This window comes from Epargyreus clarus, unplaced genomic scaffold, assembly GCF_041222505.1.
Source record: "Epargyreus clarus isolate Ecla_fem2 unplaced genomic scaffold, WU_Ecla_fem_2.2 ptg000014l, whole genome shotgun sequence".
In the NCBI taxonomy this organism is placed as follows: Eukaryota; Metazoa; Arthropoda; class Insecta; order Lepidoptera; family Hesperiidae; genus Epargyreus; species Epargyreus clarus.
In genome coordinates, this window is record NW_027332222.1 from 17,066,969 (window position 1) to 17,092,869 (window position 25,901).

At 34.1% G+C, this 25,901-nt stretch overlaps 1 protein-coding gene across 2 annotated transcripts in view; it reads left to right on the plus strand.

Annotated features, from left to right (window-relative positions):
* Positions 1 to 25,901, plus strand: part of LOC140747060 (uncharacterized) — a 90,039-nt gene that overhangs the window by 3,285 nt on the left and 60,853 nt on the right. Inside the window, exon 1 of one of the 2 annotated variants that reach the window (XM_073079294.1) lies at positions 8,233 to 8,372. The exons of the other annotated variant lie outside the window; for it this stretch is intronic. The gene's annotated coding sequence lies outside the window, so the exon portion shown is untranslated. Of the gene's footprint in view, positions 1 to 8,232; positions 8,373 to 25,901 lie in introns of those variants that run through there. 2 annotated transcript variants of the gene reach the window in all.

The following is a 25,901-nucleotide window of genomic DNA, read 5'->3' on the forward strand; positions in this document are numbered from 1 at the left end:
CATTTTGTTTTATGGATGATAATTGTTATTTATTCGAATATGCATGCATCATTGTAACAATTGTTTTCATCTCGCGCTTCCGACAGGGTGCATAAATACTTTTAATGTAAAAAATAGTGTTAAGTCTATTAATTATATTTAACTATATGATTCCAGATCTTGTATTCCAGTAACAGTACTTCTGGGTCAACTAATGGTTTCCTATTGATTTTGTCTCTTAACAGTTACTTTATACAGCATTCATCAATTTATTCTATTCTAGAATTTATATCCCGTAAAAGTAAGGGACAAACTTCCCAGGTTGTTAAGCAGGCTCTAAATATATTTTAGCGTCGTGCCGGGATCGTAAAAGGAACATAACGGCACGGGAACTTCGTAATAAATTCGACGCTCTTATGGGTTGCTGTAAATATGCAGTGTTAGACACACAAAATTCTAATATGATAGAATTTATAACACAAATTCTGGGGCGTTATTTTTTGTAATATTTGACGCTCCAGACCTGTTTTATCTTAAATAGCTGTCGCGTAGCTTGGATGTTTCGCGTTATAGCGCGTGGGTTAACATATTATATACTTAAAGGAATTCCAATTTGGTCTTAGAGTGTGGAAATACATCTATCTTACATAATGTAAATTTGAGGTTAAACAATTCCCTCCTTGTGTAAGGTTAAAAAAATATAATGTAATAGTGTAATAAACAATACTGTACACAATTCGGGTAATGCGGAAGGATGCTCGTGCTCGTGGCAAAAATGGACTCTTAACCTTACCTCGAGCGCGATGATTAAACGGAAGGAAAAATTACAATATAATTAGTTCTATTACATATAATTATTTATTTTATTACTTAGCGAGGTCTGATTGCACACGATTCTGATGCCGTTTAATTGTTTCCATTACCGTCTACTGATGTTTATGCTGTATCATACCAATGCTAACGTATCATTTGAGCTATCTTTGATCAACAATTTTTGAGTTGTGCAATATACACGCTAGAATTTATTTAAAGTTTCTCCTTATGTCGAGAACTTAGCTATTTTACATGAGGATTTATCGTAGCCATTGTGGGAGATGTCGCATGCCAATCTCTCTTTATATTTTACGATAATGGTCGGTATTCCGTAATTGCGCTAATTAAAAGAGTAAGTGGGTCGGGAGGGGAAATCGCTGGACAATGTCACACCACGTCACTTGGCCTTAGCCACATTTAAGGGTCCAAGTAAGGTCTTCGTAAGTCTTTCCTACTTGTCTCACCATTCAAGATGTCGACTATGAATATAAGTCAGGTTTCGTGTCTGTAATTAAAAAAACACTGCATTTTTAAACATTGGTATCTTTTTTTCGTAAAATCTTTGTAACTTCATGATGAGAAGGTTGTAGTAAGCGTTCTTATTTATCTTTTAATCTTTTGGTTGTTATTTATAAATTTTTATCTAGGTTCACTGGACAAGAATTATCTTATGTAAGATACGAAATCTTTGTTTTCTAAATAAATAATAATATCAAGTAGTATCAAGTATTTTTCACATAACAGTAACATACTTTAATATTTTTTCAAGCATTGTATTGTATGTATTGCAAGTATTTCCTCACTGCCATGGTTTCCCTATTTCTTGATTATGACGATTTATTACATCAAATAATGTAACGTCACACTTAATTTAAAAGTCCTATTCTTAATAAAAGGCTTGAAGTAGGTATAGGGTGGCTAGATTTAATTATAAATTTCTGTTCTCTGTTCCTTAAATTCGACTATCTACTGTCGCTGGTTCAAAGGGATATGAATGGTGTTGTCCCTTGTTACAAGGGTCCGGAGGTAACTGCCAGCCTTGACATACGTCGCAATTGTTCCGAATTAACTGGCCCTCTTAAGGCCGTTTCGCTGTTGCCTTTGTGAATGCCAACCGAACGTGTTCACGGTGAATCCATTGGGATTACATGAATAATAGAATTGGGTCTCACTCTAGAATTGAATGTAATAGAATGGAAAGTAAATGGTAGATTCGTATTCGTTTCGTATTTATTTTAAAACTTGACTATGCATAGGTACCTAGTCTAGTTACGATAGGACTTAAACAAGCGTTCGTAAATTATGTTTTACTGGGATAAATTCAACTTGTAAAATATTATATGTATTCTATATCAGCCTGTACTGGATGTTTTATACGATTTTTATGACGGAAGTAGTAAATGGGCGTGCAATTCATTTGATGATTTGTTATAAGTGGCCATTTCAATCCAAGTACGTGTGTACTCGTAAACGAAACAAGAAAACCTATTTTGTCTTATTACATATAGAAGAGGCCCACTTGACCGGGCTAAGCTAGAAAAAATATACATGTAACTATTTCGTAATGGCTTACGAATTATTGAATCACAAATCGTATCTTAATTCTATGAACCACTAGTTAAAATCACGTTGCGATTACCTGATTACGCGATGTCGGCAATGGCGGTGATGGAAGATGCTTTGTATTCGTCCGGCGCGGGTGCTCGCGGACCGGCGCGACCTTGCGCGTGACCGTTGCTCGCCGTGTTTGGTCACATCCTCACATCTACGTGGAACGTTAACGGTTAGTGACAGAGGTATGCTGTCTACAGTCGTGTGATGCTTGGTTGTCGTTTCACGGACATGTGGCGTGCAGATCGGGAATTCCGGAGTTATCTTTTACGTTTTTTCCTATACTGTAAAACGGGTAGGATAATATTAATCTCTGTTCGAATTTCTTTAGGTATATTAAGAATCCCACATAACCCCGAGTCGCTCCCGCGGCATAGAGTACCTTTTGAAGGTTTCCCCCTCGTAAACAAAAAAAAGGGATGTCTTTAAAACATCAATCAAACTCTCACCTTAAGATATTCTTTTTATTTCATGTTTTAATAATCAATTAAATTAAATGTAAACTTACACTACAAAACTAATGTATTTTAACACAAACACGTTTATCATTACGATTACGTCTACATCTTGAAAAGTTGTTTTTGATGTGTTATTCTGAGTAGTGGCACAAAAAGTGAATTTGGCTGATACAGTCTCATTAAAAACTACTTCTTACCATCGTTTTTGTAACAGGCTAGAGTGCTTATTTCCCTCTTCCTGATCAATTTGTTACATGATACTGTAATTTCTGAGATTAATTTAATTTCCGTTTTCGCCATGATCAGCATGATAGTATAAAAATTAAATACTTGCTCTATGGTTATACTAACGGAATGTTTAAACAATTTTTCGCAGTGATTATTTATTGATGAAAACATAAATGCCTAAACATCTTCGATATTTTAAGACTTTTCTTGTTAATTTTATTAAGAAGTTCATGTTATAGAGTAGAGAGATAGAGATATGTCCATTTATAGTGAAGGAATCCCATAATAACTGTATTGTACTAAAGACTAATGGTTATGTCGTCACAACACATTTATTTTCTACATAATGGGGCTAGAGACACAATTTTCTATTGTACAGTTATTTTATATGCTGTAGTGACAGTTGCAAATTTTAAAAATATGTGGTCCAATTAAAACATGTTTTTTTTCTCCGTCACGATATGTATTAATGATTCTATGGAGAAGTAATCTTTATAATTAATTAGTGAACTGTTGACCTGTTGAAATTGTTTGTCCGATTCAAAAATTAACCTCACACACATACACGTAAAAAGTTAAAACAAGTATAGGTCCAAATAAGTATGTATAACATTAGGAATTGACAGAGAATCTTCAATTGATTAGAAATCACAGTCGCTCTTCTATCTTATTTATTTGTATGGAGAGATAATTGTGGATCCCAAGGTCCGATGCGGCTGGGGAAATACCAAAAGGTTGATTTCGACAGCTCAGCGTTACGAGGACCCTATAACTAAATTGTAAATTACTCAATGGTTGCACAAGATAAACAAGTTTTGATCCAGAAAGTAAATCTCTACCTTAAAATAACCCAGGTATTATCAGAAACAGTATGAAATTATTGAAATAAAATTAATCTATCATAAAATGTTGTCTATGCCAAAAAATCATTGTCTATACATTCTCTTTTGTATGAATCCTTGCAAAAAATTAAACAATACATTCGTAGTAATAAAGATATACGGTGTAAGTGACTAGGCGTTTCAACGCAGTTTTCGAGAAAAATAAAACGAGTTTGAAGCAGCAGTGCAGTCATTAAGTTATAAGAAATTAAACTCATTTCTCTTCTCAAATGTGGGTACATAAAACGAAGTGGTTTTTAAACTGGTTTCTACTGCATCATAAAACATTAAATAGCGTATATGCAACCCTGGCAGAAACACATATAAGATCTATCTAAAAGGGACTATTTAATTTTGAGCTTAACCGTTTTTCCTACGGGGATATAACTTCACGATCGATACGTGAATCATAAGTCTCTTTCAGCCACACGACTATATCTATTCAGTTCTCGTAGAAATAGTTATTCAATTTCTAAATTTTGACTTTCTCCTAAAAAAATCATGTATTTTGAAGAAATAACGGGGAACTTAGAACGTGTGACCATTTTAATGCAGGGCAGATAGTTGAAATTAACTAAGTCTACCTGTACACCGTAGAAAGATCGTAACGCATTTCTGATTCAGACAAGTGATCGCCCCAAGGTCCGACCCAAGAAGTTGGGGAAACAGCCGAAGGTTGATTTCATCAGCACGGCTTGTGCCCGGCCGCGGCCCTACGCCGGAATAATAAGCAGCTTACAAATGTGATTGGATTGGTAATTTGACAGATGTTATCCGTGTGCGTTCTTTCGTAAAATCCTAACATAATTCTCTGTTAGTACATTTAACTGTTAAGTTAGTCAAAATCACAACCTAATACAGTTTAGAACAATGAGAACCAGCTTGGCAGGAGATCTTAAAGAATTTTGTGGAGAATTGTTAGGCCTCTAAATTATAATATGAAGATGACTTAAAAATTAAATTAAAATTAAATGAATGAATTAGTTTCTAGTATTAAGTAAAGTTTTTACGATATCTTAGATTTTTATATAAGTTTTGTACTAACCCACTGAAGTTAATAATTACTATTATTTTTACAACACGCAGCTCATATTACTTTTTTATCGTTACTTGTTTAATAATTTTAATCATGTTAAATATGTCTAAAATTATAATAATCCACTTTAGGCTACTTATATAGATTCTTTAATTTATAATGTATTTAGATCACTTTAACGTTAAATACTTTTGTGGCCTAAAAACATTAATTAATTTTAACTAAAGCAACCCATCGCGATTGATTAATGATAACATAGAAATATAGGCGCAGCTGCCGAAAGGGGCGTCCATTATTTTACCATATTGCCCCATCCACTTCGCAAATTAATTGCTAAGGTAATACATGTATGTACGTACATACATACATGTATTACATACATTTATGTATGTACATTGTATGTAAAACATGTATTTACGTACACAGAATTTAATTACGTAAGCACTACGCAACGGCTACATGTGTTGTCTTTCATTATTTTTAATTGCACAGCCTGGAAATAGGTAGCGTCAGTAAATTGTACATAGAAACAAATTTCATGATGTACGTTGCTTTTGTCTTATACTCGTACATAGAAGTAACATGCGCCATAACGGCATGCATTCTACTTACCGTCGTAAGTGGCAATTGACACCCATAAAAATCTATATCAACAGCAGATAGAACTAGAATCCTGTCTGGGCAGGTGCCTTGATATCCCTAGGGACTAAGTTAGAACGCCTCGTATCGTTATCTCTTATCACAGCAAATCAGATCGCAGTAGCCCTTAAGTTGTTAAGCCCATAAGTTCTTAAGTAGTTTCCTTATTGGTCAGAAATAGCTGCAACAGTGGTTAGTCTGGAATTGTTCAACCACCCTGAGATTATTCTTATAATTACTTCCATTCTTTGCCTATTTGTCACGGCAAGTTAGATTATCGCAGAACTTAGGAGTAATTATTTATCTAACTACATATTTTAATGTAGTTTTCGCTGTTGTTTCAAGGTTAGTATCAAATGGTAAGTCAGTTGGCAAGGCGACCATGCTGATAAAAACAATGTAGCTACTGGGTATACAAATGTAAACAAAATGTTTTATCAATTATTGTTTTAATAACAACAAAATGAGAAAACGTGGTGGTGTTATCGAGAACATTTACTTTGTTGCAAAGTCAAACTTTAAACAAAATAGGAAAAATCTTTCAATTCATAAGTATATTTTTTTACATTTTTTGTAGCAAAAAACTGCACAAGAAAGATATCTGCGTAGCAAATATTAAGTAATTCAGTTTTACGAGCAAAACTTATGAACTACTGTAGAAAATTACTTAAACGTACCGGACAGGATTTTTCAATAAAAGATTTAACATAGCTTAAAAATAACACTAAAGTTATTAGCTGCCTATTAACATTGAGAAAATTTCTCGCTTTATGTCATAATTGGCTGTTATCTTACAATGTAGACGTTATACATTTTTCAGTCGCCTCTGAGTTAGCACTCAACAATAAAACAATAGCTGTGGCAATGGTGTATATTATGTATTTATTTCAACCTTTGCGTTGCGTCAGCTCGCGTAATGAGTATCTCTAATTACAGAAATAATGAGACTCGTGCATGTGTGAATCAGTTTGCATATTCGGCTCTCAAAAGGCAATAATGCGACTTTATTCCCATTTATGTCGCTATGTGGTTACGAGTAGTGAGTATTCATTTTTCTGTTGGACTCTGTACGATGATTCCATTGTCTGATGATACTAGAGTAGGTAAATGTATGCGGAACTTGCGAACACAATGCCACTCCTATTTTACTGCTAAATCTCCTATTAACATATCATTTTCATCTTCAACAACAAACAATTCGTCAACATTGAGATGAATCATTTGTTAAAGTTTTGTTGTTCGGGAATTGTAAGTTTCATTAATTTAGATAAGGTGATCTTTTTTCTCATTTTCCCATAAGAGTGAATTATCTTACGGACCATTGTTTATTATTATTCACGTTTTCCTTATATATTATTATCTTATAAAGATGTATAGCTAGCCAGGCTAACAACTCTATCATTGTCTGTCTTTCTTGCATATTTGTATATCAACCTGATTTATTATCGGCGTCAGAAGTCCTTTTCATATTTTCATATTGATTATTATTCAATTCTAATAATTTAAAAATAACTTTTGTTCGCCCATAATAGTCCTCGTTGTCAGGGCAAGTAACCACATAATTATCTTCTTTATGTAAATGTTCTCGTTAAACGTGTATAATTGGTCGTGGCCGTATTTTCATTTACTTTGTAATGAAAATATTGTGTATTAACGAAACTAGTACCTAACATTACAACAGATATATTGAAACAGTCCTGATTTCGTGCGTCTGGTGATTGAACATTACGTATTTAATAAAGAGGTACCTAACAACCAGTCCCAGATGTAGGTGCGTCAAACCTATCAATCATTGCCACGTTTGAAATCGTATTACCCATAGTAATATAATGTTAATGGTGAGATCACGATATGTTTTATCGGGCGTATTTGCGTACCTGACTTGCGGAGTATCCGTCTGCCCGCGCCGGTCTACGGCCGCGTGAGCCCGACCTCGCTGTTAACCTACGTTTATTTATAAAGAAACCGGTCAAACTGGCGGGCAACTTGATGATAACTTTTATTATGAAATTTTCTCTCTTTCAAGGTAGAACTTGACATAGATACAAGGTACTGGGTAGTTGCCCAATGTGTTTTTACTGCGTTTCGACAAGCGGAGCGGGGTCGCGCAACCTTGCGTCTTATCAACGCTGCACAATACCCACTCCACTTGCACGCCTATCGTTATGATAAATTCGATAATATTACAATGGCATCGGTGCTTGCGTATGTCAAATTGATTACATAAAGCCAACATCCATTATTGTTATATTGCGTCTTTATTTCCGTTTCTGTGAAAAAAACAGTAACGAGAGTTGAAAGTGTATATGTATTCTGTCAATCTGTATTAGACAACTGAACTTGATGAAGAGTTTCCTTGGGATCACATTCACTTCAATACCTAAATTGCCTTAAGTATTGAATAAATTATAGGTATCAATATCACGTTTTGGTCGATAATCGAATTCTCCGTTGCCAGGCTCAAGTTGACTTCTTGCAAACAATCGTAGGTAGGTATATGCGACACTTGAGTAAACTGCGCCAAACACTCCATTGTGACGTGAACAAAACAAGTGTCCAATGCCTTGAGCAGACGAAAACTTCTTATTGTTTTCGTGCGATCGTGTTATAGCGGCTTGCGCACCATCCATCCGTGTGATATCGACGAAAACGACATTCTTCAAGATCAAATTCCAATCGGTTGTTCAGCCATTCATTGCAAGTGAACGCGGAATCGTATTTGCCGTCGTATGTATATAAGTTCCTCTTTTGCTAATACGTGAAATGTTTTCAAAAACACCCTTATTCGACTTTTTATTCGTTTTGTTTGACTTTACCCCGCAAATAGATTAATGCATCTAGAATAGTGTATAATCTTCTGAACTATTCAATAATAATCGGGTTAGTTTTATAAAGCGTTTCGAAGGCTGCCTCAAGTTGTAGCGATTCTCAGGTTCGTGAAGTTTTAATTAGAATTGTTGGAAAGTGAATCATTACCGACTTTGAGAAAACGGAGATACTATGTTTGGCTGGATGTAGGTATGTTTTTTAATTCTGTGGTGTAGATATATATTTTCATTTAACTAACCTTTATCTAGCTGAGAAAGCGTATATGTCAACAAAACTATTGACATATTGAGTCTTAATACAACAAATAAAATCAGGTGACGCATTCATTACATATTCTAGTATTTGTAATACATAGATACAAAAAAAGTAGGTATTCCGTCAGTTTTGTTACGTAACCACCCATTTGTTTCTGTTTGATTTTATTATTTCACAGAATGTGTTTGTATCTGAATAAGCTGAGGAAGTAAAACTTTCTCTATTAGCTGCTCTAACCATTGAGCTAACAATGGAAGCGACTGATCATTCTTACGTCATGTTCCAAAATCGTATTGTAACGTTAACTTAAAGCAATAGAGATCCATTAATTTATTGTTAGAAAAATCTAGGTCTTTCGATTATTGAAAATTATCAGAAAAATTTCGTAACAATAAATAAAAATATCGGTATTCTTGATATTACATCGTTATTACGCCCAATTAAGGCCAATTAAATCTATCGATCATTCGACCTGGATACATGATTACACTAATCAAGACCCACATCGACTTCAATTTGAACACGTTAGAAATCTAGAAAGATCTCGGCTCGTACATTTCGGCGCCGGCGAGTGGGCTCAGGGTCAACGTTCCAAAATTCGTCTCGGTACGAAACAGGAGCATGAAATCGCAGACGTGGGTTTCGTTTTGCGCACAAAACTTCATTTCCTGCTGGTTTATTACAATAAAGCGCAAATAACGTTTAGTAAAAAAGTCGTCGGAAATGGGCACGTAAACGTGTGGAATGAATTACCACGGCCTTGCCATTGTGCCGGCAGACTCCGCGGCGCGGCGCCGGTCAAAGTCACTGCCAGCTCCCTGTTCTATACCTAACTCTAATTTGTACATGTCAACTATTTTTAAATGTTCATTGTTTACTATTTATTTTATAAAATAACTTATGTATATTATGTAAATAATTCTAGCCCTATTAATATTTTTATAGATACGGATCCACACGAATCCAATTTTATGTTTACCGATATTGCACCTAATATCCCTAGAGCCCGCCTGGGCTCAGCACGACCCATCCCTAACTTAATTTTCCGTAAAGTACCTATCTGACCTCTGTAATCCTATTTACTGGCGATTGGATAGGACGCCGTTGCCTGCATTACTTTGTTGTCTCTCACTATATGACATTATATAATACTCGTAATTTCCCAGATTTCACACTTCCATAGTAGCTTTAGCAAGATCCATAATGTTTGTAATATCATCTTATAATGGAACTCGTAATGTTGAAGTAAAAGTATGAAAACGTGTCTCTACTTTATGCAATTCATCTTTGATGTTATGAGAGATATGTTTTTGGAACGGCTCCGCATTGAGTTCAATTGCATAAACAGAGAATCTTGCACAAACGTGAAGTCTAGATTCCTTTATGTTTGGCCATACACTTGCTTGAATGTAGTATGTTCTGCAAATATAGGAATTCAACATACCATTTGGCAACAGTATTGATAGTTTGTATGTGGAAGTAAATAATTGACAATATTTTTATCGTGAAATGAAACATAATATAATTAACTAGGCGAATTTTCAGATAACGCTAATGATATTACATAACGTCACATTACAAAAACTGTTTTCCCCATTATAACGCTATATTCTATTACTTTATTCCCGATGTTAAAGTCTTAAATATAACGTGATATTGTTTTTAGTAACATAAGTAAGATTTAACCGCTTTTAACCACCGCAGAGCAAGGTGAGGCTATTCAATTTATTGCCCTCAGAGACAAGTAGTCGATCGCCCAGCGCCCTTGATCTGAATGCGTCTTCGCATTCATTGCCACTGTATTGTTTGCCGCTGAGAATACTATTCCTTTTACAGATTCTTCATTCACAACGTATACCACTTTCATATTCATTGTTCTGCATTATCTATAAATTAAGTATAAACTTATTGTTTAGGTTTACATTGTTAGCTTCTATCAGTTGTCTCTACTCTTCATGGTTATCATGGTTATCGTGGTTATTATTTATGTTATGTATACGTACGTTTATCTAAATATATATAACTCAGGTGACTGACTGACATAGTGATCTATCAACGCACAGCCCAAACCACTGGACGGAACGGGCTGAAATTTAGCATGCAGGTAGATGTTATGACGTAGGCATCCGCTAAGAAAGGATTTTGATCAATTCTACCCCCAAGGGGATAAAATAGGGGATGAAAATATTACTTCGTAACGCGAGCGAATTCGCGGGCAATAGCTCGTTGAAATATATATGCGCGGATGTTAACTTTTTACGGCACTTATCTCACGGGCAATCCCAAAACTTATTTTGTTAAATTCCGTACTCTCTTCAACCTGTCACGACGCATGAGCAACGTGATGCAAAGATGTGGCGCGGCTGCAAATCGAGATAGAATGCACGCAACCGTTATACAACCGGACTAGTTCGGACGGAGTTTCGGTTGACCCTGAGTGCTGAGTTACTGACCTCGATTGCGGCAACGGCTGTCCATTCTCGTAGCTCTATTCTAAAAGAACGATCGTCTTCATAGAAATTGATAACCGGTATACCAGACCGAATGCTTCGAGAAATATATAAACAGTCAATGCAATATTGCAAACTTAAAGTAATATCAGTTACTAACATTCCATTTGATATCTCTATTGACACAAATGTCTCAATCAAAGAGCGTTCAGTCTTGTGTGATGTAGGTACTGTACTTGTATCTTTAGTACCTACACTAATAGCTGCAGCTATGTGCAGTTCGTCCTTGTTAGAGTTCAGACGACCGGTATCGTTGATTAGGGAATTAGAGAAAAGAGTAACGACTCGTGTTCCTGCGCCGGCGAGTGATGTCTTTGTTTGCAGTCAAATCGCGTGTGCTGTGTCAATGAACTTGTGCTCTCCGTTCGTATAATAATTGCGATCGTCTGCATTCAGTAACAACTAGTCTGCGAGCGACGTGTCTATGATGAAATCTTTGTTCACCTCTATTATTAACATCTTACTGGTTATGCCTTTCCTTGACTGTATGACAAGTTTTCATTAACGTATTAAGTTATTAATAATTCTTTGGTTGATTTCATTGTTTCTAAATAGATTTCGAATCCACGTTGAAATAGGACTCAAGAGCGACGAACTGGACGCCTACCAAAAATAACATGTACAATATACTTATATAAAGCTTTTCGATGTCATGCGAAAAGAGTGAAAATTACTTGTAATGCATTATCGATATAGGATTTCTATTAGAAATGAGATGAGTGCGCCACATTGCGAATATATTGTGCAATGGTACGAAGCGGTGAGCGCAACTCTAGTAGGGTTTCATCGTTTTATTCGTGTTATATAGCAATTTTGGTAACGAAATTTTAAGGCGTTTGTCTACCTACAATAGTTTTGGTTTGTGGTTTTAGTCAATTTATCATGAGACCAATGAGTCTCTGGCCGATGTATTTAATTGGATTTTAAGCTGCAATTTGAAAATACAATTCACATTTATCCTTTTGTTATCTTATATTTTGGGTTTTTGTTAATTTAGTAATGTAATTGTTCTTTTTTAGGTATTTGTTAATTTAATAATGGCTGATTGCGTTAATTATTTTTTGGCGTTCTATTAAATTATTTTCCTTAAAGTGTCACTGAGTGGTTGGAACATATACTGTAGATTAATCATGCTCGTATGTTCTGGAAGGAGTTGCTGTGGAAGTCGGTAGTCGATCATAATACAATAAATATTCTATCAAGAATGTACACGGTCACGGTCCAGCAGGCTTTCCTACTCAATATTTCTCGTACATTCCATTCATAAACGACTAGCGTTAGGTGTTATAATGGATATTTTACGCATGATACGTTACATTACATTTTAATTTTCGAGTAATGTGGTTTATGCTAAAACGTTTGCGTGTATCTCTCAATCTGGGCTTACCAAGTACGTTGCCGTTGGTCATTGATTTATCTTTATTGAAACTCATGAAGTATGACTGATAACTAGAACATTTTACTCTTAAAGATTCCCGTTTGTGCTATTACTAAAGGACAATTAGTATCTCCATGTTACAAACTATCCATTCAATCACGCAATTATTATCCCAGTAGCACTTAATTAACGCAGTATGAATTCAGTGGGTGTTTGATTTAGGTACACTCTATACTTTTCTAGTCATCGCCGCCGTATGAAATATTTCCAATAATTCCCCATCATAACTGTAACAATATGCTCCGGATAAAAAATTACTTCAAAGTATGTAATATGAGAACATAAATTATTCATGAACATCTATGATTTCTAACGTATGAATTACTAACTTATGTTACTTGATATGTAAATTATTTTTTTCTGAGTCAATGATAGATACTTTTTCTGCGAATACACATGTGGATAGTTTATTTTAATATAATGTTATCTGTATCGTAAAGCGATAAAAGTTTAATATTCCACTATCGTATTAGTTTCTATACTTCAACGTTAATTGGATGTTACCTACAGTGGATTTTATTGCTTCAACTGATAAAAGGTACATGTTCTAATAGAATTTTTATCGTGATTAGATGTTAATTTGTAGCAAAAAGATTTAAAATTAATTTCTATTATTTTTATTAACAATACGATGAGATTATTTAAGATTAGAGTACCAAATATGATCTGAAGTTCTGAAGCCGATCAAAGAGATTATCTCTTCCGTTGAAATGCAGTGATTCTCTACGCTAAATTTATATTTACGAAAGAATTATAAAAGCAACGTCTACACGTTGCTTTTATAATTATTTCGTCACTGGAAAGGCAAAAATACTAACATGCAAAGCGGTTCCTTTGTACGTTTAATTTATTTGATTATTTAATATCAAATTATACTTGTCAAAGTTATCAATCATATTTCATAATTTAATTACAGACGTATTTAATTTTTTTTATGTATACTCATAAATTATTTATTTTGGATAATTGTGTAGTTCTATTGTACGCTCTACTAACTTTACCGGTATGTATATCAACCGAGAGGCTTCGTTAAAATACCAGTTCCCTACGAATTAATTAGTGATGTAACATACGTATATCGTATACCCAATACGTATATTGTATCATCAAGTTTTAATTTATTTTAATGATAAAAGCGTCGGTTCTTAGTGAGTAAATGGCTTTGAAGCGATTGTAGGCACAAAAATAATTTTGTATAAATATATTTCCTTAACAACTTAAAAATATAGGAAGGACGAAATTAAGTGACTTTAAATACGATACAGGAACAAAGCAATATGACCCTAGTAGTGTATAACACACAGGACAAGCAATTTACTGCTTAAAGGGCACATATCTATTATCTATTGTTATTATCTAACTTATATTTAGAACTAGAAGTAGTTTCATACTTTGTAAGCTTCCAGCATCGTGACTAGCGAAATAATGACGAGAAAGAAATATTTCACATTTAAATTATGCGTGTAAGCGAATATGATTCATATGTTGTGAGTGTTGTGACGTACATCTCAGAAGAGATGAAATATGCGTTGGCTGGATTAGTGGTGGCAGCTCCGGCGGAGCTCATGCAAATCCCCAGTGATAACGTCGGGCGCCGCGTCACTCGGTGCTCGCTTATCTCGTGTTATTGTGCGATCTTGAGTGCAAGTGATGTTGCATGTCATTGTACGCACTGCTTTTCCAAGAACATATCTAAAGTATCTTCCTTTGTTACATAGCGTATTTTTTTATTTTTAACTCTACTATTTAAATTATCTATGACTATGTAAATTTGATGTTTGTATTGAAATGTTGTGTATTGGGTACTATATTCTAATTAATTACGAAACAATCCGTAATATTTGAAATCACAAATGACTTATTAAAATATTTATTTCGATCTCACTATTAGCACGAACGTAATTTGAAATGAAATTACTTATAATTATTATAAATAGGAACCTTGGGACTGTATTTTCAATTTCATTCCGATATTTTTATCATTAGAACTTAATAGGTTATGTATAATTAAACATAATTAATAAATGCTTCATAAAATAATTAAACATAACAAAGCTTGCATTTTATGTTTAATTACTCGTATATAATTGTTTGTATATATAATTATGTTTTTTCTAGAAATCGAGGTAGCATTCGGATGATTAATCCAAAAAATATTATAAAAATAGTATAAAATTAAACGCAACCGGTTTTATCATAGGTATCTCTTAAAAATATTAAACCTTTTTTTTTTCTTTTAGCATCGCAATGCCAAAACATATATAATTTAGATAAATGTCGAATTGTTACGGTTGGTCATGTGATGTCAATGAACGTCACTGAAAGTAAATAGTGTAGGTAAGTGACACGGTGCTGATAAAACGCTCAAATTAACTCAAACTGAGTCTTATCACATCAGGTTTTGTGAACAAGTAAATTCGAATTAAGCTTTTTATATGTAGGTATTAAACATGTATGAGATCATATAGACGTTTTAGTATATATGTGTAATTGTATTTTGCGAATAATTTACTTATGCAATCTGTATGTCATTGTTTTCTTTTTCGCTTTAGTTAATCACGGTTCACCTAAATTGTAAGTGTAAATCAAAACAAAGTAGATTTATTTATTTTTATAATTAATGCATATTTGAAATTATAATTTGAAATTAAATTAGACTAATACAATTTTTATTACAAGGTAATAGTAAATTATTCCTCTTTTGTGCACTACGTATTAAGTTAGACATTTTTGTACAAACATATTCATTATTAACTTCAATTTAGTCAACTATTATAATGTAGTATTTCACAGATTAATATGGTTTGGTAGGTAGTCACTTACAAAATGATTTCAAACATTTTAGCGTAAACAGTCTTATTGTTTTCGTAATGGATATCTTCTTAATTTTATGCTAATGTCCGTTTAAATATTTATTTTGTATAACGTAATGCATATGAAGAGGGTGATTTATTTTTAATTTTAAAATTATACACCTAATTTTAAAATATTATGTAGAATCTACTTAAAATGTAAATTACCTATTGGCTCTTTTATTTAAGTATACAATGCAAAAACATTTAATTGCAAGAATGTAATTAGCACATACCGCATAATAAATAATTTCGTGCATTTGAAATTATAATTATTAATTACAGAACAATTAAACAAAATAAAGAATAACGAGAGAAACATATATCTAATCCGAAAAGAAATGATTAAAGTATGTATCTACTTATAAATTATACAAAGTATTATTAATAATTGTTACGAGTGTACCATTATAATGTTTTAAACTGTGGTTTATCTGATCTTCCATCGCGCTACAATTACACAAATTAAGACAAATTTCGAAAAAAATCAAAATTAATTTGTCTTGTTAGTTAATTAATTAAATGTTCTCAAAATTTAACATCTGCAAAACAGGTGTTATTATTAAGTTGTAAAGTATTAATTTGTAGTGTTGACAAAGAAAAGTGGACAATGCTGCAGCCGGCTACCGGTGCTCGTGGCTTTCCCCGCTGACCGCCGGCCGCTTACCCGAACACTTTCCTTACTATCTCTTTCTTATAGTAGTTTACTGACATTTCACACTGGATGTCTGTGTGAAATGTATAATTACTGTTTTACCTGTAACTTAGAGAAGTGCAGCATATTTGGAATACTGCAGGTAAGTTGGAATACCTTGGATAACAAATTATTATAAGTGCTATCTGTGCTTTCTTCTTGTAAACTTATCGTCACACGTCATACGAAGCAAATGAGCTTTAAAAACCGGCCGTCATCTTGACATTCCGGCTACCAGGCTCGTAGAAGTTAAGCGTTAAATTTCAAACTTTTTTCGGTAAGAATGCAATCATTGATAATTATTTACTATGATACATAAAATATTTATTGTAATTATTTAAACTAATAAGTAACCTTTTTAGTTAATGGTTTTACTTTTATTTTGTTAATATTTCTGAAATTAAAAATGTGATATGAAATGTTAGGTGTAGGATGTCATGTTGTTAATTTGGAATACCCAAATTGTGACTGATTATTACTTAATAATTATATTAATGTAAGCTATATTGTTATAAGAATTATTACCAAAAGAACTAAAAATTATAAAACTGTAAGCAAATAAAAAATAGTTGGGTAAACTGTAAGCAAAGTCAAAGAAAAAAAGGTGATCATAATTTGGAATACTATATACCAAATTATCTGCACCATAAGTCAAAAGAAGCTTTTGGAGTTTTTTAGGTTGACTAAAATTTTGATGATGTTCTTAGCTTTGGTTTTGTTTTATTCTTTTTATTATTACAGTTTAATAATTTTCTAACCATTTGATGTATTTTTTATTGGGCTAAGCCATTTTCTTCTCTACTTATTCCCAAAAAACAAACCAGTATTCCAAATTTGCTGATGTTCCCTATATATGTGTAATAATATCTATATGTAGTGACTTTGAGGCTCTCACAAAAGACCTATTTTTTATTCAATCGCTTGAATGATGGGTCGAGAAAAATCATAATTGGGACTGATGTACCTTATAATGTAGATAAGTGCTAAGATTTATTTAAAACCCTTACCTTGCTATGTCTAATTAGGAAATGAAAGCTTATTATTTAATAAAATATTTTTAACTACATTTTATAACAGTTCCAACTATTTCTGGTAAACATATAGATACAAGGCCTATGTTGTATTGTATTTATAGTTAATTCAAATCCAATCACGATCGGCTTAATCCGGAGATTAATAAATCGTTTACGCGGCATATCGACGCGTACAGGTGCGGGGAAGGCTGTATGGCTTCCAAAACAAGTATTGCGTGTTGCGCACGTGCTCTTTGCGTAGATCTACAAATTAATACTAACATTACCTGTAGCAGGTTTTAGGTAGCTGTATTAGCTGTTAATCTGCTGCTTGCAAATCCAGAATTAGTATCTAAATGATACGTAAATATCTTTAGGTTTGTACCTAATAATTTAATATACCTACATAAGATACATTTGTTAACTTCCCACCAATCATAATAGTAACTTCTAGAGCTCTGTTAGAATTTGACGTTGAAAAAGATCTTTGTCAATTTTCTATCAATTTTATTTATTTTAGAGCTTCTATATTCACGTGTGTGAGGAAAGACTCAAAGTAAAATTAATATCGCTGGCTTATAGTCCGCCGAGCCGCATATATGCTGATCCGATGAAAATTAATGCGCGTTACAGGCACGATACGAAATAGAAGTGTCATATTAAGGCAGCTGCAGCTGCCTCCCGCCAGCTACCCGGGAAGCGGAAGACAACGAGGCCAGAGAGGGAAAGCGGGAACCCCCGCATCGAACCCCCTCGCAGTGCGGTGTCCAACCATGTGGCAGACAAGGATGGCTTTATTAAAGTCGAGCGGAAGAGGAAGAAGCCTCCTTGTCGTAACCAATGTGGCACAGCACCGACAGGAGCGGATCATGTACTGCGTCCTGCTGTTCCCGTAACGCTCGTGTATGTCTCGCGGCTTCACTACAACACGAAGCCGTCTGACGTAGTGGAGTACTTGGCGATCAACACCAATACCCGACTGGTGGTCGAGAAGTTGGAGGCGCGTAACGCAGTGAACTTTAGTTCATTTGTTGTACGCGTCCCAACCGAGCAATTGTCGACCTTCCTGAAGGAGGAGCTGTGGCCGAAGGGAGTTGTGTTCCGGAAATTCCGTGGACGGAGAGGACCCCCGGCAGTCACCAGACCCGCGTCTCACGTCGCCGCAAATACGTGATTTAGTTATAAGTATATATTAATATGTATGTTAGTCTGTAAGGTATATATGATATGGACCTCTGTATTCAATTATACTTTTGTATCTTTGTTTATATTGTCTGAAATAAATGGTTATTATTATTATTAATATTGGAATAGCAAAACTGGGAAAGTAGACACAAATTAATGTTATGGAATATAAATTTTGCTATTAATTAATCTAGAGATAATCTAGAAGATACTTGATATATATACGAGTATACACATTATTATTTGTATTCGTCATGTAACGTAATGTAAACACCCGTAGAGGTTGCACTTATAGATCTGGAATTGTTGGACGCAATTAAAATATACAGTGGAATAGTTATATGTAAGGCCTACTCGTAGGCATAGGCGAGAAAAAGGAAAAACAAATAAGAGGATCTTTTTTCATCGAAACTTTCACGAGTCTAGATGTTTTTTTTTTCACTGCTTCGCTTCAGATTCCCCTCATGAGAAAGCTTATACACGTATCGGTCTGTTAGAGATTAATTGCTATATTTAGATTTTCAGCCTATAATAATTAATCAGTGCTTCTCAAAGTGACACTATAAATGTAAACACGTGCCACTTCTGTGCAAATCTACTCGATGCTACCTCTATGGTTACTCTTCACGTGTCGTCAGCGAAACGAAAACTGTCGGACCGTGACAATTCTGTATGGGCGTTATTTTAATAATTACACACGGTTCGCGCATTCCTATTATATGGAAAAGCCGCGTGAAGTTATTTTTCCTAATTTGTAATGATTTCGTGTATTTCAAGTACAATTCACTTTATTATTTTTCCCCAAATTCGCGAAACGAAGTATAACTTCAAAAGTATATTGTTTTAAAAATAATATAGACGATACAGTCGTATACAATGCTTTTCGTGTGCGATAGCTACTTTTATAGCACAATAATACAATTTAAATGAAACTCATGCATCATGAAGTTTTTACTTTTTATTGTATTTCCTCATGAAATGTGTAGGTACTTTAAATAGGTGCATGGAAATAAGCATCCAACACTGTGTTCTTTGTCTTGAATTTCCATTACTGCGGCATGCTTTAGATCGCTATTAGGTTCATTATATCCTCATTGTCATTGTTACAGGGTAAGCTTCACGACAACACCGACGATAGAGCTCGCCAGTTCTACAGTTGTATGTCAATCTATACGGGTAGAAAGGGTTACAATTATGATAAGTACACATATAGATACTCGTGTGCATATTTACATCATGTATTAGTTTCGATAGAGTCAAAGCAGTAACCTTTGAATTTTTTAAGTTATGTACGGAGGTGTTTAAAACCTACCAATTTGCATTTGACCAGTGTGATGCAGTATGGCCAAAACCCACCCATTCTGAGAGAAGACCTGTTTCCAGCAGTAAAACAGTTATATAATGTCGACAGTTATGACGTATCTATTAAAACTAAAAACATATTTTACCCTATCTAGTATATTGCACAATCTGACATTTCGATCATTTTGAGAAGCGTTAATTTATAAAGCACCCATACGTTTATGTCATCTGTTGTAATCGTTGAAACAATAAAACATGTGGGTGGTGACGGCGCGGGGTGACGCTGGCGGCCCGTGGGAAGTTTATTGTTTGTAGTCAATGTTTGTATGATGTAGCCGAAATAATCCTTATATCCTTAGTGCATTATGAATTGTTAGTTGGTGATAATTATTTCGAAGCACATATTTATGTGGATTATAGTCAAAGAATAAAATTATTTTTTTAAAACTGAAATAGCAAACGAGGTTGCATAATTATTGCTTATGAAACGCAACATCGCAACCACCTATAAATATTTTTAATCAATCCCAGATAGATTTGGTGCCTTACCAAAGTTCAACCACAGATGCGTTGCTAATTATAACCCCAGAGCGCTAAGTTTGTACGCCCCGTGTAAATGCTTTGCCATAATTTCGATCGAAGCACAATAACGCTTGAAGCTGGTTGGTACGCACGGCTGATAAATCACTAAGTGCTCCACCACTAAACCACCTTCAAATTAATAAAAAAGCAGTTTTCTGATGCTTGCTCACTAATAATCGACCCCTTTGCGTGCTAGTCTACACCTTATTTATACATATGTATGGTCAGTAGAAGTCTATTCTTATTAAGTAAGCAATTTACTATTCCTCATATTCTCGCAAATTTTTGTGAGCACCGTTTACGGTCCACTTAATATGCGTAAACGGAATGACTCTAATGAATAATTTACATTTGCATACACCATATTCTGAGCGCTGTATTACGTCCATATTAAAATTTATGGTGTACGATTGTATCGAGGCACTGAATATTTACTCGGAATTTGAATGTCATTTAGTTTCATTCATTCATAATAGTTCAAGCAACTGTACTTAAGTTTCCATATGCTTTTTTATTCTATAACTTTGAAATTTGAAAGCGACATGAAAGTAGATACTTTGTTATCAATCTATGTTTTTTTTGTTTTTTATTTTTTTATAACTCACATGAAAGAAAAAAAATGATATACTAGTATTTGTAATGTTAACTATATTTAACAGCGGGTAAAACAACGCGCAATAACATAGAAGAATTTTATTCTGTCGCTTAGGTATCCAATAAAGGCAACCCGGCTGCAATGTCCGCCATGTTTTCTTTTACGAGTTTTCTATCGCCATCAGAACATTGTTTACTTTAACAAGTATTTATTTGCACAATTTTATTCGTTTTCCATAAACCAGTAAAGTGCAATCGTGACTTGTTGTCAATTGAACATAAAGTAAGTAAATAGGTGTTCTTAACTTCTTACTTCACTCAACAGGAAAACTTTAGTCTAATATAAATATTTTAACTCTACCTTTATTATCTTACCTTGGATTTACTACAAATTATATAAACCAAATGAAAAGTAGGTAGAATTTTAGATAGGGTCTGGGAAATAATAGGTAGTTTTTTTACGATCTCCAATATCACCTGTGCGTATAACTTACGCGAATACAGTTAAAATGTACCTAGTGTTGGACATAATGTAGCTATAGCTAATAAAATAGTTAATGAAAATACCCGACATTGATTACTTCCTCGTTCCTATATTGATGTCATTATGTAACAGCGAAGCAGGGAAGCAATATCTTAGCAGTTTGTAATATATCCTGATTGTTTTACTATGCGCCATATTCATTACTCTTGTGGCATCTTTAACGTTCAACAGTTAATTATCGAGCCCGTACTAATAAATTTAGTTACTTATTGTTATTTATACAACGCCACACTCAGAAGGGTTTCATTTTGTTCTTTCAACATAGTTTAGGCACCAAATAACTTACCTACGTTATTTATGCAACACTAAAATAGCTAAGCTAATCATTAAAATACGCTAATGAATATTCTAAAATGTATTAGGCACTTAGGGCTCGAACACAAAACTGCGATGCGACGCGATGCGAATTCGCAACGCAGAAAATTGCGATGCGAATTGCTGCGATGCGATATCGTGCGGCGTAGCGTCTCTCAGGGTGACCAACAACAACAACCACTGTGCGATGCGAATCAATTCGCAAGTTCTTGCGATGCGTCGAGGGAGCTCGCAGATTTTTGCGATGCGACGTCGCATCGCAGTTTTGTGTACGAACCCTTAATAGGATTAATTTTACCTACTCGTTTTTAGCAATTTTGTCATTCTTTTTATACGCTTTATATTAGCTTCACTTGTATGTTTGTCAGTGAGTAACTCCCTTTTTCAGTAGAGCGAGATTTTATATTTTTTAGTTTGATTTCTATAAAAGCTAGTACTTTAGTTTTTTTAAACTATATTAATTCGTATCTAAAACTACCCAAAACATAGTTTTGGGTAGTTTTATGCGTGAATGCGTAAATTCCTAATCATAACATGAGAAAACTTGAAAAATACATAGGTTTTGCAATTAAGCCGGTCTTACCCGGGAAACATGTTTGTCAAAAGGAGCCCATCATCAGAATATGTAGAGCGTAAGATAGTCATGTTTTTGGGCAGTTCTCTCAGCTTGTCACTACTCTGCTGACGGCTAAATATTTGGTAAAGAAGTATATGCAGGAAATAAAATATACATTTACCTCTGTCAACTAGGAATTATAATTTATGTCCGCTTATAATAAAAAAATATTTATATGAACATAATTATTTAGGCTTTCAGAACGTATGTTTGTACAATTGTACAGATTAACCTTATTATATGGGAAACCACAAATTGGAATATTGGACAAAATGAATATGGCTTACATGTTTAAAAATACTCGACAAATGGACGAGTTTTATAAGTTGTCACTTGGCAACGATGTTGATTATACCAAGTTATTCGAAGGGGTAAAATATTGAAATGGGAAATTTCCACAAGTTCCACGGTTTCTTAGTCTTTGTTTGAACTAGTCCGCGATTACTTATATTTTTTAGGATATTTCGCTACACGTTTTTTTAATCTGATAAATTAACGTATAATTTTTTCCGCACGAATTATTTCCCACCTAAGTTTAATGATTGTTAAATTACTTTTCGTGGTAAATAAATAAAACGTTGAATTAACGCCTAAGTTGCCCAAAAAATGCGATTAAGAATTATTTCCGCGCTTAAATAAAAGCAGCAATTACGTGCGTTCCAACTGAGTGACAGCTCGCCGATAGTCGAATCAGCAAGTACCGAATAAAGTGTACCGTGAACACTTGTAATCACGAGAAGACGAAGAAATGATTACTGGCATTGCTGGTGTCGTTACCACAACGTAGAAGGGTATTGCACAAATAAAAAGATGCGATGAAACGAGGCTCCGTCACGCGCCGCCACCGGTTAATGACCGAAATTGGCTTCGTTGGTCGACAGAAAAACAGCTCGGATCATGAACGAGCAAACCTGTCGGCGTCGTAATTAATTTCGTTAGATATAACTCAAAGCGTTTTATACAGGGTGTCCCGTAAGTACCACGACAAACTTGGGGAGAACATAGGTGAGGGTCTGACCTCTCTGGCAAAAAAAAATTACCTTGGTAAAAGTGTCACCGTTTTTGCACTATCAATTGTTTTAGATTTTTTGAGAAATTCAGCCCTCTTCATCTTCTTTCGTTAACTGCGTGTACAAATTTGGTGTTGCAGTGTTAATTTTTTCTGATAAGTACTATCAGATAGTTGGTCTATCATATTGAAATGTAAATTAGTTAAAAGATGTAAAGGAACTATGAAAAAAAGAGGGATGTTTTTAGATTTTAATTTTTTTACTATTTTTCCCTCAACTTTGACTCGTCGCGGTGAAAAAAAAATGTACTGAACTATAAGTGTACGTTGTACCAAAAAATATGTCCAGTTAATATAAATTTCAAAAAGGTACCACACACTTACTATTTAAAGTTGAAAAAAAAAGTTAAGGCCGTTTTTGCATGAAAGGGACTGAAACCAACTAAAACGTAATGATAGAGTTTTTATTTAAATTACGGTTTCTACCGACTCACAACGTGTCAGACAGTACTAAATTACATTAGTACCAAGTTACACACTTAAAAATATCATTCTTCATTTGTAAAAAAACAATTTAGTAACTATCTAGCAAACAAAGTATTACAATTTATTAAGTCACTTTTTACCTACTTTGAACTGTCGTTTCGAAGTGAAACTTCGTACATGTATGTAATGACAATACCATAACTTGGAACAGATCTGATGATGTAGCCAGCAGGTGCATGGTTCATTTCTTAGTAAATCCCTCGAGTTTGGGCTAAATTGGTAAGAGATCTACCATCCATATCCTGGCTCCATCATCAGATCTATTTCAAGATATCAAATTAAGGTATTGTCATTCAAATTACATACATGTACGAAGTTTCACTTCGAAACGACAGTTAAAAGTAGGTAAAAATTTACTTAATAAATTGTAATACTCTGTTTGTTAGTTAGTTACTAAACTGTTTTTTTACAAATGAAGAATGATATTTTTAAGTGTGTAACTAGGTAATAATGTAATTTAGTACTGCCTGACACGTTGTGAGTCGGTAGAAACCGTAATTTAAATAAAAACTCTATCATTACGCTTTACTTGGTTTCAGTCCCTTTCATGCAAAAATGGCCTTAACCTTTTTTTCTTCAACTTTAAATAGTAAATGTGGTACCTTTTTGAAATCTCTATTAACTGGACATATTTTTTGGTGTAACGTACACTTATAGTCCAGTACATTTTTTTTTCACCGCGACGAGTCAAAGTTGAGGGAAAAATAGTAAAAAAATTAAAATCTAAAAATATCCCTATTTTTTTCAGGGTTCCTTTACATCTTTTAACCAATTTACATTTCAATATAATAGACCAACTATCTGATTGTATTTAACAGAAAAAATAAACACTGCATCACCAAATTTGTACACGCAGTTAACGAAAGAAGATGAATTGGGCTGAATTTCTCAAAAAATCTAAAACAATTGATAGTGCAAAAACGGTGACACTTTTACCAAGGTATTTTTTTTTTCCCAGAGAGGTCTATCCTCACCTATGTTCTTCCCAAGTTTGTCGTGGTACTTACGGGACACCCTGTATATCGTAGCTCGCCAAAAACGTTAAAACAGTCAGTAGAGTAGAGTTCGTCCTTTATTAATAAAGGTCTCGTTACGCTCTAAATCCTCTAGGTAAGCAGATTCCGGGGCTTCCACTGGGCTTTAAAATTTTAATTGCAAGTACGTAAGAACGCCCATTTTAGCCAAATTATCTAAAATTTGCTCATTAAATAATTTACTCTATCCATTATCGCGTGAGAATGCAAAACTCGTTGTAAAGAGTTTTCACGCACCAGATATTTCCATAAAAGATACTTTTTGGATCGCCAAGTTTTGTCCTCATCGTAACGAAGTTCTCTTGAAATTCCAATTATTGCAGCTGTAGGTCGCGAACTGGCGACTGCTTGATAAATGGTAAAAGGAATTTACAAATGAGGTACCAAAGGCCATGCAAAAATATTTTTCCGAATTTAAACACAATATTGTGTTTGTATTTTGGGGAAATATCCATTAAATTTATTCTGTTTTTTGTAGTCATTATACTTAGGTGCTCCATTTTCTTCGTGTAACCATCACGTTCAATTTCAACATGGGATTTTCATTAATAGCGTGCAAAATTGATCTTCCTAGCTGTACGGTCGGCTGATGATTGCGTCACTGCGTCTAGTGAATTGCCGATAACGAGTGATTTATTGATTGACAACTGACCACCAAGCCGTGGCGGCGTAGAGGAAGCGTCCATAGTCCTTCCTGCTGTTTGAGTTATTGAATGTTGCCAATAAACTTTGAAATATTCATAATCCTTATAAACTTCTTTTTATTGGACCTGTTAATAAGTGATCTACAAATTAGGCTATAGTCTACCGCACTAGACAAGTGCTTGGTTAGCTTTACATTTTGGTTACATTCATGCAAATGACATTTGAAAAATTCATTTGGTTGCATAACTTACTCTGCTTATTTCGTGTTGCATTGCTGCCAACTATTATACAAC